This window comes from Myotis davidii, unplaced genomic scaffold (genome assembly GCF_000327345.1).
Source record: "Myotis davidii unplaced genomic scaffold, ASM32734v1 scaffold924, whole genome shotgun sequence".
NCBI classification, from domain to species: Eukaryota; Metazoa; Chordata; class Mammalia; order Chiroptera; family Vespertilionidae; genus Myotis; species Myotis davidii.
The window spans coordinates 605,403-615,848 of NW_006294764.1; the positions used below are offsets into that span (position 1 = coordinate 605,403).

Sequence of the window (10,446 nt, forward strand, 5' to 3'; positions counted from 1 at the left end):
TCTTTCGTCCACAGGCTGATGCTCTATCCACTGGACCATACCGACTAGGGTTATTTTTTTATTAAAAAATGTTTTTATTGATTTCAGAGAGGATAGGGAATGCATATATTTTCTTTGGTTAATTCCCTTCACCTTCTTTCATTCAGTCCCCCCTCAACCCTCCCCTCTGTCATTTTCAGTCTGTTCCATGTATTCATACCTCTGATTCTATTTTGTTGGCCAGTTTATTTTGTTCATCAGATTTCACATATAAGTGAGATCATATGGTATTTGTCTTTCTCTGACTAGCTTATTTCACTTAACATAATACTCTCCAGGTCCATCTATGCTGTGGAGTGTGGTTTTCTCTTTCATGCTTTTGTTGGTAAGCATGTTAGGTTTTGGTAACAATGTTACCTCATAAAAATAAGAGGTGACAATGTTGCCTCATAAAAATAATTTGGAAGATTTTTACCTCCCTGTGTCTTGGAAAAGTTTAAATAATATTGGAATAATTTATTCCTTAAATATTTGATAGAATTCCCCTGTGAAATGCTTGGCCAATTGCTTGAAAACTTTTCCTATTCTTCTAGGGTAATTGGCTTATTTAGATTTTTGTTTCTTCTGAGTCAATTTTGGTAAATTATTTTTACTAGAAAAATATTTCTTATAGGTTTCTAATATGCTTGTATAGAGATGAGTAAGTTTTGGCCATTAAAATTTTTTGTTTGTTTTAAGTCCCTTTCAAATTAGTTGTAACTCTTAGAGTTTGGATCCTGCTGCTGTTTGTTCTGCTGGTTCTTTTTCATCATTTTTCATTTCTCCTGTGATTTATAATTTTTTATTGAAAGCCTATCATCAGTGGGAAATGTTTTTCCTTGGAGTTCTTATGTTCTAGATTGTGAATGATATGTGATATGTCCCAATACAATGGTCTCAGAGTTGCCTCTGCTGGGATCATATAGATTCTGGATCTGAACTTAAAGCCTTTATTTTTATTTTTTGGCTCAGGTTTCTGAACAGTGTTTATAGTACAAATCTTTTTTTTTTTAACTTACATTTAGATTTATTTTATGCTAAATTTACTCCTGGGCCATAAGTTTTTGTTTCTTCAGTTTCTTCTGAGGTAATCTTTTTCTTTGCAACCTCCTCTTCTGGTTTAGGAACAACCTGCTCCTTTTCAGTAAGGATCACTTCAATGTGGCAGGGAGAGCTCATGTATGGCTTAATCTGCCCATGAGCTCTGTAGGTTCTATGCCGCATCTTGGGAGTTTTGTTCACCTGAATGTGCTCAATGACCAGACAGTCTACATCTAAACCCTTAAGTTCAGCATTGCTCTCTGCATTTTTAAGCATGTGCAACAAAAATTCAGCACTCTTTTTGGGCCACCGACCCTGTGTCCAGCCCCACTGTTTTGCCTGGGCATGCCTACCAATTCCACCATTGTAATGACAGAATGACACACATTGCTTCTTTAAAGTGATGTTCTTCAGATACTTGGTGGCTTTTCGAATATGCATACCCTTGATGGCCTGGGCAGTTTCACGAGTGTTCTTAAAGTGAACACGAAGATTTGAGCCTCTTGATATGCATGATTTTGTGGGGTTTTCTGTGTCTAGTGAATAGTGAACCATTTTCAGAGGTCACACAACTTCACAAGGGCTATAGTACAAATCTTAATCCTGAACTTGATTCTCATAGTTGGTTCTTATTCCTCATTTAAGGCAATAGAGTCTAGCATTATTCCACTGTGAATGTCCATTACAAAATAGGAGAAAGCTAGTTAATTGTATTTTGTAGTATTTTAGGAAGTTATTAGTATTATGGTCAGAACATTATCATTGGGAAAGAGAGGAATAGGTCTATTTATTTCTTCTCACATGTAATAGTTTGGTTCAAGGTTTGGCAAACCATAGCCCTCGTACCAAATCCAGTCTGCCGCTTTTTTTGGTAAGGTTTTATTGGAAAACGTCCACACCCATTTGTTAGTGTATGTTCTGTGGCTGATTCTGTGTTACAATGACATAATTGAGTAGTTGTAACAATGACTATAGGCTCTCATAGCCTAAGATATTTACTATCTAGCCCCTTTACAGAAAAAGTTAACCAACCTCTGGTCTAATAACTAACTATAGTGCATAGCTAGGTGATGGTTAGTTTTTATCTTTGATTACAAAGTACAGATGATTACAGAGCTTTAAAGGTCAGGTTAAATAAAAAGTATATTCATGGCAATAAAAGGAAATATTTGACTTCTCCTGTGGGAGATTTTGCAGATATCTTAAGGCCTTTTAGTTGCCTTAGCTAGCAAAAGAAAGACTGCTTGATTGATGACTTAACATTGAGAAATGTGGATTTATGCAGCTGCTTATTTGTATTTCTTCAAAATAATTCACGTTAGGAATTAGGACCTTCTGGTCATTCACCTGTTCAATTTACACTATTCTTTATTTAGTTCTGAAACCTGGCTTTACATAATTAACAAAGACTATTAGGCTGTACTTTATGAAGGATGAAAAACTACAACTTGCAAAATCCTCATGATCTTTGTTTTACACTGTGTGGGTCAGTAGCCCCGTGAATTACAATTAGGATAATTTGTTGTTTTCTTTACCAAAAATTATTTTTTAAAAAATATATTTTATTGAGTTTTTACAGAGAGGAAAGGAGAGAGATAGAGAGTCAGAAACATCGATGAGAGAGAAACATCGACCAGCTGCCTCCTGCACACTCCCCACTGGGGATGTGCCCACAACCAAGGTACATGCCCTTGACCGGAATCGAACCTGGGACCCTTCAGTCTGCAGGCCGACGCTCTATCCACTGAGCCAAACCGGTTTCGGCCAAAAATTATTTTTAAACATTATTTTGTCTTAAGTAACCTTATTTAGTTGTATAGCTGTAAAAATATCTGTTTGAGCAATTGGTTTGGAAGGAACTTGGGCTACTTCAGATTGTGACTGTCAGAGGTAGCGCACAATTTTATTTTATTTATTATTTTTTAAAATATTTAAAAAATATGTTTTATTGACTTTTTACAGAGAGGAAGAGAGAGGGATAGAGAGTTAGAGACATTGATCAGCTGCCTCCTGCACACCTCCTACTGGGGATGTGCCCACAACCAAGGTACATGCCCATGACCAGAATCGAACCTGGGACCTTTCAGTCCGCAGGCCAACACTCTATCCACTGAGCCAAACCAGTTAGGGCAGTAGCACACATTTTTAAATTAATCAACCTGGTAATTTTGTTGGTTAAACTTGGGCTATGTTTATGGATTGTAAATGTCTTAGAACCTCAAAAACAATTAAATTGTTATTGGGTAACATGTATTTTAGATTGAAATTAATTTATCATTGTTCTACAAAGTTTTGAACATAAAGTTCTCTTTCAATGCCTGCATAATTATTATGAGTAGAGATTATTATTTTTTAAAGAAATATTTTTAAATTGATTTCAGAGAGGAAGGGAGAGGGAGAGAAAGCTAGAAACATCAATGATGAGAGAGAATCATTGATCGTCTGTCTCCTGCATGCCCCACACTGGGGATTGACCCTGCAACCCGGGCACGTGCCCTGACTGGGAATAGAACCCTGACCTCCTGGTTCATAGATTGATGCTCAACCACTGAACCACCTTGGCCAGACAATGAGTAGAGATTATTAATACTGATTATAAGAAGAGAAAAAGAGAGAGACAGAGATAGATAAGCTGGTACTTTTTTGTATTCTGGGAAAGGTATGTGTAGAAGAAAACCTAAATTCATTAGTTTGGAAGCATAGTTCTGTTTTTCCACACTGTATATTTGGGAATATATATTAATATTTTAAAAATGTATTTAAAAGATTGGTTTTATAATCATTCCAGGTATTGATTTATTAAAAAACAACAACACGCCGAAACCGGTTTGGCTCAGTGGATAGAGCGTCGGCCTGCGGTCTGAAAGGTCCCAGGTTCGATTCCGGTCAAGGGCATGTACCTGGGCTGCGGGCACATCCCCAGTGGGAAATGTGCAGGAGGCAGCTGATCGATGTTTCTAACTCTAGTCTTTCTCCCTTCCTCTCTGTAAAAAATCAATAAAATATATTTAAAAAACAAACAAACAACAACACAGAGAGATCTCCTCTTTTAGGTATATTCAGCTACTGTATTTCACAAAAATATGTTTAGCTAATTTGCTCTGTCAGTAAATAATTAAGACTGATGAACTAGGGCAGTGGTTCTCAACCACAGGCAGTTTTCCCTGCAAGGGATATTTGGCAATGTCTGGAGATATTTTTGGATGTCACAATTGGGTAGGGGGTGTTACTGGCATCTAGTGCGTAGAGGCCAGAGTTGTTGCTAAATATTCTACAATGCACAGGAGAGTTCTCCACAACAAAATATTATCTGGCCCAAACTATCAATAGTGCTAAGGTTATAAACTTCTGGAATATAAGCATTAGAGAAGTTGAAAGTATTTTATGACCTCTATTACTGAATTTGGGAAAATTAGTTTTATAAACAAAATGAGTTGGATTTATATACATTTAAAACTGTGAGCTTCATATGTTTTCTTTTGATTATTAATTGTTTTCATTTTTTAAAAAACCATAAAAGAGATTAATTTCATTGTTTCTAAGAAAATAACTTGGAATATTTTGGATGTTAGTGAAATCTACTTAGGGAAAAACTGAGTTGTGTGTAAATGGAGGTGTCGTGAGTGTATATTTGCAGAGTAAGGGAAAAAACCTTAAAACCAAATGGCCCTAGTCTTTCATCCTCCGGTAAGTGGCAGATCTGTTCAGCACCAAGGTAGCAGTGGCCGACAAACAAACATTTGTTTAATGTTTCAAATTAAGAGTGCTTCTGTTGGAATATAGTAGAAAGCTCTTACTTTCTTTTTACATTAGTGCTTGTTATATTTGGTAGTACACTTGGAAGAAGACTTTCTAGGAAGATGATTGTTCCAGTATATTGTGATAACTTAACTACCCTTTATTACCCCATAAGATAACTCTGTATTTTAGTATGTAATGTGAAAACTATAAAACCTGGAATTGCATTCCAGAACAAAGTATCATTATATTTTTCTGAGAAATAGTTCACATGTCATAAAAAATATAATCCATGATTTTTAGTATACAAGTCTCTGTATCTATCACCCTCTAATTTAAGAATATTTTTATCATCTTAGAAAGAAATCCTGTGCTTATTAATTTCTCTCTAACCTCTCTAACACTCGTTACTTTCTTTCTCTCTTTTTCTTTATTAAGTCATTATAACCATATTAGTGGTGAAATAGTATCTCACTGTGGTTTTGATTTACATTTCCCTAATGACTAGTGATGTTGAGCATGTTTTCAGTTGCTTATTGGCCATTTGTATATCTTCTTTTGAGAAATGTCTATTCAAGTTCTTTGCCTATTTTTGAATTGGATTGTTTGTTTTTATTTTTAACTAGAGACCCAGTGCACGACATTCGTGCACTGGGGGGAGTCACTCAGCCCGATCTGCACCCCCTTGCAGTTGGACATCCCTCGAGGGGTCCTTAGTGCTGCTGTGGAGGCGGGAGAGGCTCCTGCCACTGCCACCATCACTGTGCTCGTTAGCTGTGAGTCTGGCTTCTGGCTGACAGCCAGGGGGCAGCTTCTGCGTTGAGGGTCTGCCCCCTGGTGGTCAGTGTGCATCATAGCAATTGGTCGTTCCACTGTTTGGTCAATTTGCATATTAGGGTTGTATTATATAGGATTGTAGAAATTCTTTATGTAGTATCCTTTGATGCATAGAGGTTCTTAATTTTGATGAAGTCCAATTTATTTTTTTTTCTGTTGTTGTTTGTGTTTTTGGTGTCATATCATGAAATCGTGGGCAAATTCATTGTTATGAAGATTTTTACCAACGTTTTCTTCTAAGAGTTCTATAGATTAGCTGTTAAGTTTTGATGCTATTGTAAATTGGATTTTTTTTCTTTGTTCTCTTTTGTAGATGTTAAAAAAGGAAATTTTTATTAAAATGAAGTGACTATTATTAAAGGGGTTGTACAAAAAAACTAAGAGAGTGATCTTTGGTTTGGGAGGATTCTTTTTTTTTTTTAAATATATTTTTTATTGATTTTTTACAGAGAGGAAGGGAGAGAGATAGAGAGTTAGAAACATCAATGAGAGAGAAACATCGACCAGCTGCCTCCCGCACATCTCCCACGGGGGATGTGCCCGCAACCCAGGTACATGCCCTTAACCGGAATCGAACCTGGGACCTTTCAGTCCGCAGGCCGACGCTCTATCCACTGAGCCAAACCGGTTTCGGCTTGGGAGGATTCTTATATGTATTCGTACATATAAGGATTTTGGAATGAGGTACTCAAGAATGAGGATTTTGGAATTTATCTTAAGAGATTTGCTTTTAAACAAGGATTTAATATGTTCTGTTATGCATTATAATAAAAAAGTTTACTCTGACTACAGTTATCAAATGAATTGGAGAAGGTAAGAATAGATTCAGTTTGGCAATGTGATTTGTGGTGGAAGCGAGTGTGGTGGCAATGGGGATGGAGAAGAGTGAAATGATTTGAAGTGCTAAACATGCTTTTTATTTTAAAAATAAATAAATAAATAAATACTTATTTTTGAATATATTTTTTGTTGATTTCAGAGAGGAAGGGAGAGGGAGAGAGAGATAGAAACATCAATGATGAGAGAGAATCATGCCTCCTGCATGCCCCACACTGGGGATTGAGCCTGCAACCCAGGCATATGCCCTGACCAGGAATCGAGCCATGACCTCCTGGTTCATAGGTTGATGCTCAACCACTGAGCCATGCCGGCTGGGCAAAATATTTCATTTTTTTAGACCAGTGATTTATTGTACTTGACAGTATCTGGGACATTTTTTATTTTTTTGTTTTATTTGTTAATTCTCACCCGAGGATATTTTTCCATTGATTTTTAGAGAGAGTGGAGGGGAAAGGGAGAGACAGAGAGAGAAACATTGATGTGAGAGAGACAAGTTGATTGGTTGCCTCCCAAATGAGCCCGCCCAGGACCAGTGATTGAGCTTGCAACCTAGGCATGTGCCCTTGACCAGAATTGAACCCAGGACCCTTCAATCCGCAGGCTGACGCTCTATCCACTGAGCCAAACTGGATACGGTTCAATTGATGTTTCTTTCATTTCAGAGTTAATTATTAATTCCTATTATTCAAAGTGTGTTTATATTTTTTGGGACTGCCTATATGCTCCAAAAATACTTTCTTATAGAGTTTAACCTGATTCAGTTTGTATGATAAGTATATAACTAATTATGTAAGATAGAGACTTAAGTTCCTACTTTTTCCCCCTGAAATATTTTCCTAAATTGACAGCACTATGTCTGGAAATGCCAAGCTATAAGAAAATAGTAAACTTACAAAACAAAGAACCACATATCTGCCATCTGCTTGGTCCTGAAAAATTGATTTATTTGCATTCATGGTTATACATTTATTATTTAGTGCCATGGAGTTTGTCATGCAAACTCTAAATCTGTAGCATTATTAACAGTTGTGGTATAAAAGGAAAGTAAGGGGCACATTTCAGTATGAATGTTATTTTGTTCTGGGATGTTTTATTTTTGTGCTTGGGACGGTAAAGGCTTTGTGTTCTTCGGTAGCCTTGTCTGCTTTGAGAAGTAAGATCCTGGGTCTCAAAATGCTAGTGTTACTACAGTGATCTGTGTCCCAACTGACCATAATTTTTTAGCCTGTCAAACTGTAACTTGTGAAATTTGCAAGAGAGTGAATCTTTTCTCTTTTAAATGTGATCATGTTGCAGCCTGATTATACAGATAACTCATAGATTTTTCTCAAATTGTCTGTTTTTACTTGATGGTTGGGTTTGTCCATCTTTATATGCTTCTTTGAGACCTTACTGTAAGAAGTGTTTTCATCAACACCAGGTGGTCCTGTTCTAACAAGATGTAATTAATGCCTACATTTTTAAAATAGCTACTGTGTCAGAAAAGAGTTAAGCTCTATGTCTTGAGATGTATAAGGAGGCTTTTGTAGATGACTAAGAATTGGACAGTGAGGATGATGTGAGGTAGTACATATTTTATTTGAGGATGAGGGTTACAGAAAGCCTATTAGACATTTCTGACATACAGTTTTCAGTTGTTGCTCTGACTAGAAGTCAGTTTATACCAAGGCCATTTGGGAAACAAAATAGTGAATTCTGGGAGTGATCTCAACCACCCCCAACTCCAAAACATCATGAGCAAGATGGGTGGTGTATGTGTGTCTGTCTGCTTGCCTTTCTCCTCACATCAAATCAACCATTTCAGAATTAAACTACCCCAGGTAGTCAGAGAATAAAGGTAACCTTCAAAATCAAGAATGCCATTAAGGAAAAATAAGTATAGAGAAAATCCTTAATTGTACAGAATTACTCTGGCATGAAAGCAGTGTTATGTAGGAACTGAGCATATTTTTAACCATCAGGGAAATGTTTTCAGTGTCAGAAACAGTCAAGGAAAGAGCATGGGTAGAGAAGACTAGGGCAGCATGGATTGAGCCTTGAGAAGTAAGTACCTTTATTTGGGTAGAGAAGAAGAAAAAGAGAGACAAGCAGCAGAGATAGATAGGTTCCTAACGATCAGAGAAGCTGCCACATCTACCAAACACAAATTCCAAGGGGCTGACACCGTATTAGATTTACAAAAGAAAGAATAAAGAGGAAAAAGAACTTCCTTCCTCACTTCCCACCCCCCTTTTCAAGGAGTTTAGCATTGGAAAGGCTGGCAGAAAGAGAGTGATAGCAGTCCAATGCTTAGAACTCTGCATCTTGGAAATGGTCTTGGTTGTATATCTTTATTGTCTGTCAAAACAGTTTGTTGCTAAATTTCCTATTGGCTTTCTTGTTGCATTTATCTGGTTTTGCAAACTCTTTGAGTTATAGGGGGTTTCAGAGAAAAAACTCTCATGGAAGGTTCAATGTTTTGGGGTGAAAAATGTGTTTTAAAGGAGACTCTGTTTTATATGTCTACTTAAGGTTCACACACAACAGTGCCTGATTGTAGCTTTTGGCCATGTTCAGGACATTTAATATTTCCTCTAGAGCTGATGTGGAAAGTTGGGCTGCTAATTAGTAAAATATTTTGCAGATGTTTCTGTGGGCTGAGCTCAGCCCTAGGTGACATCAAGGGATAATTTATCAGGTAGCAAATGTTACTGTGTGTATATTGCTATGCAGAAATATCTCCCAAGATCCTTTACTTGAATTGATAATCCAGCTGGAAAAAAAATAACTGAAAGCACACAAGTTGTATGGACAACTTGGATTCACTCAGTATGTAGAAGTATTTCTGTAAATATGATACATGTGAAGGCATGTGAAAGATATTACAAATAGCTGATTCTAGAGTGTATTATTTTGCAGTGAGGAGAGTAAGAGGGTTGGTTGCTTCCCCTTTGTGATCTCATAGCTCTCTGCTTTTATTCCAGCATGTAATAAACATTGGGACTACTTGCTATCTTATTCATTTATTTAATTACTCAACTGATATTTATTTAGTGAATGCTCATTAGGTGTAGGACTTTGAGCTAGATGCTAGGGATAGAGAAATAAATAAAATCCTGCCCTAAAAGAGCTTTTTGCTTAGGGCGGAAGATAGGAAATGTATTTAAAACACAGCATTTGCTAAAGTTGAACCTTTTGCAAGAGCCTAAAATTGCTTAATACATAGCTACTAAATGTGTGAAAGTATGCATAAAGTGCTAAAGAATATAATACTGGGTCACTGTGGTAGTCTCCCTTCCTAGCCATGGAAGAGCATTTTCTTGTTTATTGGCAAAGCTGTCACCATTTAATTGGTATCAGATTCTGACTTGCACAAGTGACATTCTTCATGTCTAAAGCCTGGGGAGTGCGGGGTTACTGCGCAAAGATGTATTTTTCAAGTGTTTCTGCGAAGTTGAACTAATTGCTGCAATGGGTGATGGAAAACATACGATATGGTACGTTTCTTTTCGTCCGTATTTCAGAGCTAGTCTTACCTGCGAAGGAACTGGGAGGCCAGAACTAGGCCGTTCTGCTGGCATTTTGTAATTCAGAAGAATAATTAGCCAGCTGAGTGAGGAGTAACTGAACGCCCTGCTGTGGTCTCTGCCCTGTGAGTTAGCTACACAGACGGGTTTTTATTTAAAAAAAGAAAAAAGTAGAAAAAAAATAATACTGGGCGCTAGTACAAACCTGTCAACGTAAGAAACATCCAAACCTGTAAGGATTTTTATGAGTTTATTTGAGCCAAACTGACAGCAATTGCCGGGAAGCCAAATCTCAATGTGTTATTGGTGGAAGTGGGGGATTGATCCCTTTCCCCACTAGGTGTTAGGGGTCAGATTCTTACGATACCTTGAAAAAAAGATTTTTCTAAGACCTGCGTGGAAGGATGATTTTTTTTTTAACGTGGAATTACATCCAGTTCTGAAGATGTGCAGCTGAGGATTCAGC

The 10,446-nt window shown here is 37.1% G+C and overlaps 1 protein-coding gene and 1 pseudogene across 5 annotated transcripts in view; one reads left to right on the top strand and one right to left on the bottom strand.

Moving 5' to 3' along the window:
* TESK2 (testis-specific kinase 2) overlaps positions 1–10,446 on the top strand; it is a 108,463-nt gene that overhangs the window by 21,226 nt on the left and 76,791 nt on the right. The gene's annotated exons all lie outside the window — the stretch shown is intronic.
* On the bottom strand, positions 1,062–1,629 carry LOC102767040 (annotated as a pseudogene).